The following is an 11,931-nucleotide window of genomic DNA, read 5'->3' as shown; positions in this document are numbered from 1 at the left end:
TTATTTCAAGTTTTTTAAACGAGCATTATTAGAACAATTTATATAAACATTGTGTAAACGCATGTACATTTGAAATAAAGGGGGATATTATCGTGTCATCAAGGAGCATATACAGTTCGAGCCTTTTTGAAATTCATTACCTCAAGACAAGCCATATCCTTTTCCTAAAATCCAATAACATAAAATGTCCCATTGAAAAAGTACGCTGGAACAATACTCAATGAGCGAAAAATAACCCTTAAAGAGGCACTCTTACTCCCAAATATGATTTAACATAATCAATATTATTGTTTTGATATACCAAGGGATGAATAAATGTCGAAAACAATATTTATGAAGGATACCGAGATTAATTTGGAGAAAAGGTACAGATCACACGCTATTTCAAAATTATGAGACGATAGTAGATCGTAGTAGTTTTTTTTTTTTAATTTGATGTGTATGTATTGATTTTGTATCGAAAAAGAGAGTCACTTAAACACAATAATACAACAATGTTAACTGAAATTCACGTATCAAGATCTTTGTGTTTACAGCACAACGATAGAAAAATAGTAAACTGGTTTACTAACTCTTGTAGCTAATAATGGTTTTAAACAACAGATTTTCAGTTTATACAAATTGTCTGTGACTAGACCCAAAACCTGAAGCTGCCGAATGGGTTGGTCGATATCTGTCTGTGACTGTAATTTCGGTATTTTACATAATTGATTGTGTTTGTAGCAATATGTACAACTATGTACATACGAGCCATAAACATTATGCTGTCGTTAATATCTTTATTTTCGACTCAACAATACTTGAACGCCTGCAAAAGAGCTCAAGCTACACCTACTGTCCTCAGCATGTGTACCAATTCCAATCCCTAATATATCTGTCGATGCTAATTCAAGGCACGTCTTGGGCCCTATAAAATTCGGCGTCCAGTTAATGATGCAGCCCGTTAATGTTCGGAACGACTATGAACATACATGCTTCGTAGACCAACACTTGCTACATTGTCAATGTTATTATTGATTCAAGTGCCCGTGCAACACATAGATCGTAGCAATAGCTTAAAGTGCTTAATCGCTTAAGCACAGTTACATTTCTCTGTTTGACAAGCTGATAAGCTCTGTCATTTTATTAGATAATGGTCGTGATACATATACTTTTTTCTAGTATATTCACTTATGTATAAATTATTGACGACAATAAAGATTATTGAATAAATAAACGTATACAAGCAGAACATGTTGTCTGTACCTAATAGCACTTTTATTACCATAACACATAAAGTATAGAACATTGAATAGAATCATTAAAAAGTAAATGAAGTATTAAAACAGTCGAATCATCCAATATTTACTCTGTATTTGTAACTCAGATGAAGAATTGCTTTTCATAAAATAACTGCTGCCGGAACGTTAATGATATGCCTACATCTTCCTGACAGTACAATTTAAATAGCAGTCGATAAATAATAAGTTTGAATTTTTAATAAAGGGTAGCTGGAGTTTTAAAAAGGGCAGTGATATATTTAAAAAAAAAACAATTGGCCTTAAGTTAAAAATCCGTCATTTTTTGTCACAATTAATCAAAATTATAAAGGTGTCTCGCATCATTTCTTCAGCAGAAAAACGGGTTGACAAATAATATCGGCAATTTTAAGCACTTCAGCATCCAAATGCGCGATTAATTGGGATAAGCTATTGGGAAATACAAACACTACGAAACACCCAATAAGGCCAGAGCGTATCCATGCTATTTCCGAACAGGACGTACAACCGCATTGTAGCCTTTAAATGTTCTGGATAAGTAATCTGGTTGTAAATAATTATATTAAGAGAGCGAATTGGGACGAAAGCTACAGAGTTTTTTATTTAAGGAAAGTGAAACAGGAATTGTCAGACACTTAAGTGTGTGGCGGACTTAACAATGTTTGTGATATACAAGCAATGAAGTAAGTGTTTTGTTTATCATATCAAAATATATTCTTTGTATTCAAATTGTGAATTGATTGTTTTCTTAAAAGTATACTATTGTATTAGTATCTAACTAAAAAACTACAGAACATTCACTACCTAATTGTTCGGTTTTCCGCTTCATTTTGGAAGAACATAATTTGTGTATACATTTACTTTTGATCGCAGTCATATTTATTAACAGTACCTATTCTGTTTTAATGTGTCGGTTTATTAACTGCTTCATTCGGAGAGGGCAGCTTCAGTCAATGCGACATTAAATTATTTTTGTGGTGTGTTTGTCAACAAATAATCATTATTGTAATAATAACTTGCTATTTAATTTTTCAAAACAAATATTCTATCAGAACTGTTTTATCACAGACCTAGGTCATTTTCTATCGAAAACAACCTCAGGTGTATATGGACGTTTTATAATGTCAAAAATAATATTTGAAATTGGATTTGCAGATCAGAAAATTAGTTTACCTAGTAAAAGTAAAAAGACCACTGTGTGTAAGTTGTTCCATATATATCAGTTTTGTGCGTCTTTTGCAGACTATAATGTTTCTTAAATTATGTGTCATTGACTGCAATTACCTTTTACTGTTAGGTTTAGTTTGCAAAGTACGTCGTTGTAGTTATTATTGTTACTTTAAAGTAGGATTTATGTTCTAGAATTGTGTGATGGTGAAAAAACTTAGTAGAGCATGTCTCCTTCAAGTTTATATATCTATATTTGTAATATTTTACCCTTAACCTTCTCCATCAATAAACAATGACAATACTTATTATTTGTATGTTAACCTCATATGACAACAAAGCATTATAGCTGTTTACACGTACAAAGCAAACTAATTTCATAGCTTGGACTAGTTTTGAACAGGATTTAATGAAAAAAAAACCCATATATTTATATGAAAACCAATAGAAAGAAGCACAGTCGTCAAACGTTTAAACATAAATACCGTTTACTGACACAGGGTCAACGCCAAAGACAAAAAACACTCAAATACAAACGAATTGGTTTTTAGACACGCTCACCCTTAATCATCGGCAAGTACAACAGTTCTCAATCTTTTTAGGTCAACTCAATTATGACGTCATTAAATGATACAGATTAATAGCTTTTGATTCCATACTGTATTTTCCTAATCATCTCCTATAGAAATATTTATTTTGAACGGAGAAATCATTCCGTAACAACTAACTGCTATTAGTCTCCGCTTATAAATGTTTAGATTACACAGAGTGCTCCGTGGAAAAAAACACGTAATTTAATATATTTTCCAAACTAAGAATATACCATAACATAACATAACATAACATTTATTCAGCATTAAACGTTTACACATTCATAGCCAACATAGCCAAATTATATTACTTTGTCGTAAAAAGCAAAGACATGGTAAATAAAGAGATGTTATATAATTTCTTACATATTCGTAACAATGGTTTTAGTTATCACATCATGTTTATTTCGTGATCTTAATATAAATGCAAAGTACAAAAAAAATACTAATATTTCGTAATGTTTTTCTTGAATCTGATGACATCAAAGTGGTAAATTTTTGTTTTGTAGGCCAATGGCAAAACTAAGGTTTAACGTATTCTCTCCTAAGATTATTATAATATGGACAAACTTGAAGGAAATGATATTCGTTTTCAATGACATTTATGTTGCAATAAGTACAAATTTATCTGCACTCGGTATATTATGATGTCTACCCGTTTCAATCAATAAATCGTGGGAGGAAACTCGAAATTTTGTAAGTGCTATTCTAAATTTGTTCGTTTGTATTGCATCTAGATAATTTTCTTGTTTAAGTTCATTTTATACCAACAGTATGTTTCTAATATATTCCACGATTGTTTAAATATATCAATAATTCTCTGCTTAAGTTTATTAATTGAATGGGGATTATTTGTATATCTTGAGAGTACTATTGATCAGACATTCCAATTTCATCTAATATAGTTTTTACATGGTAAGCCCAATTTAATCCGTTATAGTTATTGTTGTTATCTAAATCGTTCTTTAACATTGTATAAGTATTTTTAAAATTCAATATTCTTATCCAGTACTTAATAATTCTTATTTTCCGCTCTACTACCTAATTTTCCATATAATGCAGATAAATTGGTGCTTTTTCTGACATTAAGAATTTTCCTCATAAATTTACAATGAATTAATTCAATGTCTTTTGACGGGTGGTATCCGAAGATTTCTGCACCATAGTTTAGGATGGAGCCAATAAGACTGCCAAAAAGTTTACATTTATCATTTATGTAAAGGTTTAATCGATTAAAAACAATAAACAAATTATGTAAGGCACACATGGAGTGTTCTGCTACATGTTTCTGTGTTTTATTCCAGTTGCCATTCTTAAATAAAGTAATACCTAGATATTTGAAGGTTTCAGTTATTTCTAGATTTGTATCATTAAAGGTGAAGTTATATTTTGTTTTTCTACCTCTCTCAAATATCATTATTTTAGTTTTTGCTGTGTTAACTTTTAAATCTCATAGGCGACAGTATACGTGTAGATCATTAAGCCTATTTTGTAAGGCTAGTGGTTATTGGGCAAAAATGACTGCGTCGTCAGCAAATAAAAGTAAGAATAATTTTATATTATTTATACTACAAATATCATCTATATTATGATTAATGTTTGATAATATATCATTCACGAAAAATAAAAACATCAGACTGGAACTGGGGTCCCCCTGTTTCACACCGATGTTTGACGTAAAGAATGGAGACAGGTTTGTTTTATATCGTACACATGCTTTGACAGAACTATACATTGCTTGAATGGCCTTTACAAACCGTGTGCTTATATTTTCAGTTATAAGTTTGTGAAATAGATGTGATCTAGTGATTTTATCGAAACATTTTTCAAAATCGATAAAACAACAATATAATTTCATTTTCGAAGCGAGAGTTTTGGCAATAACTGAGTGTAGAATAATATATATAATCGGTCGTCGACTTTCCTTTTTGAAAGCCAAACTGATTTTCTATGAGCTTTTCATTACTACTGCTGCAGTTTGTAAGCCTATTAAGTAAAATTTGTGAGGATATTTTTGAGAGGATGTTAATAAGTGTAATTCCTCTATAATTTTGGGGTCTTCAACGTTTCCGCCTTTAAAACAGGGACGATAATTCCTTCTCCAACAGATTTTGGATACTCTCCCGTTATAAAGATATAATTATATAGTTTCGAAAGAAACGGTGCTATGTGGGTGAATATATTTTTATAAATTTCTGCGATTATATTATCTAGACCGCTACTTTTATTATTATTCTGTGAGAAGACTGCTCCTTTTAACTCTATTATTGCTATTTCTTTGTCAAGGTAATCATCATTAATATTTCTCATGAGGTTAGGATTATCATCATCATTAGTGAAACTGTACAAGGTTTTGAAAGTTTCATATAATTCTTGAACTTCTAAATTTACAGCAGTTCGAAGAGGTTTTTTATACTGATTCTTTACTTTTATCCAAAACTCTTTTGGTTTTGATTTGCTGAGGTTTGCTAAAACTTCTTTTTCTTTCGTATTATATTTGTTTTTATTTATACGTTTTATCTTATTGTAGTTTGTTTTTGCTGCAATATAATCACAACGTAGAATTGCGCAAGTTTTATTACGTACAAATTTATTTCTAGCCTTCATGAAATTGGATCTTGCATGATAGCATTCTGCATTAAACCACGGCTTTTTATTAGGGTGTAAAATCTTGCCAGTTTTAACTGTTTTTTTCAACAGACATACACGAAGCTGCGTCCTTAATTATCTGTATAAATGAATTTGTAATATCATCAATGTCATTGTTAGAATTTATTTGTTCTGTAAGCATTAATAAGTGTTAACTTTGTAGAGATATCGAGTTTTTTAGTTCCTCAATTTTCAATGGATCCGATTTAATATATTTTTGTTTTATATTATCGTTACAAGTTTTATCAACTGTATGTTTTATATTGTCTGGTATCACTTTTTTATCAAAAGTAAAAAATATTCCTGAATGATCTGATAGCTCATTTGGTTCTAGAATTTGAAAGTTCGAAATATGACTGATATCCTGTGGTTTCAATAATAAATAATCTACTACGCTCGATCCTTTCATTGAATGAAATGTATAATCTCCCACACCTTTATCGCCGTGCAGTCGACAATTACCAATAATATAAGACGTCGATTGGCAGAGTTCAATCAGGTGTTTACCATATGTATCGAGCACGTGATCTCTAGAAACACGTGGTGAAATATAATTATCATCTGACAGCTGATTGTTATCAATATACCTGTCAAAAGAAAAAAAAATCCGTAGCGCTAGAAGTTCTACTATTAAGATCTCCTATAACAAAACATTTACCAATGATCAAGTTCACCAATACAATCAGCGTGTAAATTGAAATAGCTCATTATTTGTCGCGGGAGCTATAACACGCTTGTTTTTAATTGTGTACTCAATGCGAGTACAATGAAGTCGATAAAGATCACAATTGTTGTCATTCTTGATACTTTATGTCATGAGTAAAACACAACATGTTACTGCTCTTTTTTCAAATAGAGCAAGGTATTTTGTCGATTGCAAATGTCAGCATCTCCAGAGCTTAAGCGACATATCAACGATGAAAAATATTCAAAAGGTCAGAATTTCAGATCTTAACTAAAGAAAATGTTGCGTTTGAAATTAAGATATAACAATGCTAATGAGCATGTCCAAAAGCTGAAACTTTGGCATAGCCTTTGTCAATAAGTTATCATCTTTCGTTATCTCTTACAATTAATCCGTTTTCTTAGTTTTTACCTTAACTCGAAACATGAACTGCTCTCATATATTGTTTACCGTTTACATATACAGAAAGTGTATGTCGATTGAATTAGATTGGTGACGATCAAACATTACTAACAGAAAAAGTGAAAAATGAGTATAGAAAGTCTGTATATTTCATATAATCATATCATTTCTACTTAATATGTATGTACTAAACTCCTTGTGCAATACTATTTCAAGAGTATGTATTGGTTATACAAACGTTTCACAAATATTTACAGATCAGATGATGGCGTTTTTGTAAAACTAATACAAACAATGGCGAAATTACAACGATTCCTGAAGCTCAACGATCGTTTTGATTCTCAAGTATTCACATTTGTTCTTCCGGCAAAGGTTGCAACATACGACAACCCTGACGCGTACACAAAAGACGTCGTTTACGGCTACCATAAGTGGACCGTCAGTTTCATTCGAACGAACGTACATTTAGGATGCTTTCTCAAACTTCAGACAGCCGGAAATGGTATGAAGTGCCAGATAGACTTCTCGTTTACATTACTGAACCGAGAACACTTCACGAGAAACGAAACTTTTATAGAAAAGTCGTGCATATTTACACCGGAATCCAATCAACATGGACGAAAAACATTTATATGTTTGAATGACTTATTAGATAGAGAGTTCGCTCAAGTAACTGGCAATTATCTCATAGAGTTAGAAATAAGAAAAATAAATTGTAACTTCGAGTGTAGCATACGGCTTCCAAAGAAGCAGCATCACAATCGCTTACAGACGTACGACACGAAGCTTGAATCATCGTATTTCACGTATGGCCTTTTTGACTGGAGCCTTTCCCTATCCCAAAACGAAGCCACTATGCAACAGGACGAATGTATAACTTTGCAACTTCATCGGCATACTAGTTTTGACCACGTATGCAATGTAAGGTATGTCTTTTACTACATTCATCGACGCGGTGGCTTGTATACTTGGAGTTAAGGTATCCGGTTTGCGATAACGTAAGTTTTGGATGCATGTCGACCATCTATTATTTATTAATTGATAAATGAGGATTTAGGAACAGATAAAGAATAATTAAACAAAATACCATAACAATATAACCAACAAGGTTTTTTGAGTCTGAAATAAGGATCAAGTTCATTTCACGTCCGATTTCCTTCAACATCACTTTCTGTAATTACGTTTCGTCATTCATTTTATGTTCTTTTCATCAGTTTAGCTTTTTAAATGCATGGTCGATTTAAGGTATTTAAACAATTGAATAGCTAGCTTGTCTGTCGTATATGTTCTTTGCGAGTAAACGCTTGAGTCTCCGCTACACCTCTGACGAGACCAAAAGCAAGCTTTCGTCAGCTGGGCATAAGACATAATTACTATTATGTGGTATGAAGTGTTTCCTTCCTCTTGTCAACATTGCCTTTCTAGAACAACGCAGAAACGTGGGAAATAATTAGTCTAATGAAATATCCAATTGCAAATCTTTGATTCTAAGGCATAGTCAATTTCCCGGTAGCTAATTTCTATTTAAGACTCTTTATTAATCAAAGACACTTTATATGACCTTAACGATGCGATTTTGGAAGCAGCAGATATAGCATGTCCTATTTGCGAATATACATGTATAGTGATGTCCTTGACAAAGGTACAAATTATCGTGTTTTTAAAATGTTCAAGCTAAAACAAATCGCATTATTCATTTCAGCCCTTGTCGTATGATATGTTCAAATCATTTAAGCAGTTCTCGCCACTTTGTCATTTTTACATGGAATCTTTCACACAAGGCTGACACGATAGATAAAGATTTCTAAGATGAATGTTGCAGGTTTTGTTTAATAGACAGAATTGCATGTTTTAAATAGTTGTTACCATTACTTCTTTTATCTTTGTGGCATACCCACTCGTGATCAATTTCATTATACACATTACATCTATAAATGTATGGAATCTATCCAAATGGATCGACCTAAGATTTCCGACAACGTATGCGCATGTTAATTGAAAGCATTACACATCCCATTCGGTCTATAGACTTAGTTGTTATGTTCATATTGTATAAAAAATATATACTTTCGTTTACATTGTTTTTTACAAAGAGTATCAGCTTAGAATGTCATCTTAATAGTGAAAAAGAATCAAAGTTGCTTGAAATATATATATATCTTCTAACACATATATTTGTACACGCAGGTATTATATCAGTATCGGCGAGAGTGACGGATTCCAGTCCGAAGAGCTTGACCAGCTTGTTGACATCAAAGGGAATGGAGACCTCTACGTCGTGAATGGGTCACTTCAGCAGCTTGCCAAAAGAAGGTCATCGCTCAAGGTCAAGGTCAGGATGGTCTCCGTTGTTTCAATCAGCGAAGTGACTTTAAATGTGTCCACCAAAGGGAAGACTCGAGCTCATTTGTACGACAAGGATAAACAGGCTTGGTATGGAATGCTTTTTTGCTGTGTTTTGTTGTTTTTCTTTTCTTCGTTGAATCTCGTGTTAAATGTTCTTGTATGTTGTATGTCAATATTTGTTTATTGATCGGTTTTGGTAACTTAATTATATACTAGTACATAAATGTGCATGTGTAAGAATTGGCGCAATTAAACGCCATTCCCGTAACTTTTTGCACTTCAGAAATTAGTTTTCCGTATCGACCAAACCCAAGTAGGACATGTTTGTCTTAAGATATCCGGAGAGAAAACCATATTTGGACAAATATTACTGCAGCACGGAAAGATATTGCCCACGAAACATTTATGTTAATGCAGAATATTTTTTTAAAGAAACCCCAATGCTATGCTTAGCTCTTCTCCAACCAAACATCGAAGAAAAATCTTACTTTCTTAAATAAAAAATATTTCTTAATCCCTCGTCAATATAAAAATGATACTCCAATTCAAAATCAACACATAATAGATGTAAAACAAACATAAATTGTGACTGATACACCTAAAACTACTTACTTAATAATGCATTTATGGTAAATATTAATTACTGATAAAAAGATTGTTACCGTGTATTTAATAGCAGAAAGCGAAAAAATATTAAATAATGATTTGTGAATGCTAAAGATTGACTGCGGTTTACTATAGTTTTATAAGATAGAAATACCGTGTTTTATGCTCATTTCTTTCAAATTCAACTCGGTATCCTTCATGAGAACCATTGTTCGACATTTATTAGTCCATTTTTGAATATTAAAACGTTTTTTTAATTGTGGAAAATCTTACATGAGAATAAGAGTGCATCTTTAAGTGATAACCTCACGAAATGTTCTTAACGAACGTTATTTAAAGATGCACATGTCAAAACCATCGCTCTTCATCAGCGTAATCTCATGACAGTTTGAGGGTTTTCATTATGACGTCAATTACGTCTATTTGGTCAGTGCAAAATCGCAAAATGCCTGCAGCACTGCAAAAATAGTTTTATGGCGAAATGAAACAAACTACCGATTTAACGTCTGCTATGTCTATGACTATTTGTCTAAATGAACAAGGTCAATTTGGTCAAAGTATTTGTTAATTTTTCTTCGGACAGACGTGAACAGCTCACAATTCTTTAACCATTTTTGTCGAACGTACTGAGTAAATTCAGAAACAAATACTGTGATAATCTCTCCAGGATTATAAGAAATAACACCTAATTATATTGCAACATGAAACTCATTTATACTGTGCAACAGACAAGTATTCTGAATTTACAAGCGTTATCCATATTTTGTTGGGAGATTCCATGAAAACGGCGAGTATAACTATATCGGCAGTAAATGTGAAAATGTCTGTTGCAATGAAAAAAGTTAGGCTAGCTCGATCAATATGAAAAATATTTTAGGGCGACACCCTTATGTCTTAATTCTTCATTGTCTTCTTCTTCTTCTTTTCTTTCTTGTAGTTAATAGAGCTGCATGTGAACATAACACAGTGAAGTCCAAAACATAAAAGCATATTTGTGTTCATTTCATTGTGTGGGAATTATAAGAGCCAACTATATTTTAGTGTGTGTGTTCTTTGGACAGAGGAGAGAGAAAAGAAAACACAGTTTTTAATTCGATTGGTCGATAGAAGTAGAATAGTCTTTACGGTTATACATACTTTAAACAGTTCAATCTCCTCGTAATATTGCCGGAGAAGTGTCCCCTAGTACCACCTTCCTAATCACTCGGGTATTGAAAGAGACAAAAGTATTAGATTTTAACATTAAATTCATATCGAATGTGCATCACACACGAAATCGTGATTTATCAGCGTACTCCTGTATTTCCTTAAGGGGTCCCATATATACGGCAATTTCCACTATTTGTCAGTTTGCAACGAAGAACAGTTCTGTAGTATCAGAAAGAATTTGTGGAGTGAAATGGCGAATTGTAGCGATAATAATAGTGGTTAAGACTATAGTTAGTTCTGTAACACAGCCTCATTTTGGTCAAATGTTGACCAAATACAAACGGCTATACTTGCGGAGGAAATGGCGCGGTCTATTTAATACATGCTACGGGGCATCAACTGAATTTCTTAAAATCTTCACAATACTACCTGTCAACATTTTTGTGACATTAATGATGACCATTGATGTGTAGTAAACTTCAAATTGGATGTATTGAATGCATGCAAACATAAATATGTCATCTATTTATCCAAATATTTATGTAAAACAGGATAAATATGGGTGAGAAAATATTTTGAATCTGTCAAAATTGGGACAAATTCATAATGTATTTGCACCCACAATGCACGTCAAGGAAAAATGAAAATACGAGGGTTATATATTTAGCATGTCATAGTTAAATAAGATATGGAAATATTAACTCCTAAATCGGAAAGGTAAAAGGTAGGTTTACTTTAGTTGGATAATTAATTTGATATGCCCAATAAGAACGTTATTCCTCGATGTTGGTTATTGAATGGTATCCATGACAACAATTTGTATAACAGTTAATTCACCTCTTTCCTTGTGAACAAAATCATCCATCGCCCTTAAGCGCTTCTTTATGAATACAATAAAAGAAGTTGATGGTGCCGTTACTAACACTACTATTAATATGCTGAAAGAGGGGTACACCAGCGAAAAGACTTTCTTTCTACCTTTTCTGCATATAACAGTATAATCCGTATAAAGTAGATTTAATCCAGTTAAACACAGCATCCTTATGTGTACGTTTTCTCCTTAAAGGTTGATGGAGGC

This window comes from Mya arenaria, chromosome 8 (genome assembly GCF_026914265.1).
Source record: "Mya arenaria isolate MELC-2E11 chromosome 8, ASM2691426v1".
NCBI lineage: Eukaryota > Metazoa > Mollusca > Bivalvia > Myida > Myidae > Mya > Mya arenaria.
This window is presented reverse-complemented; position numbering follows the sequence as displayed.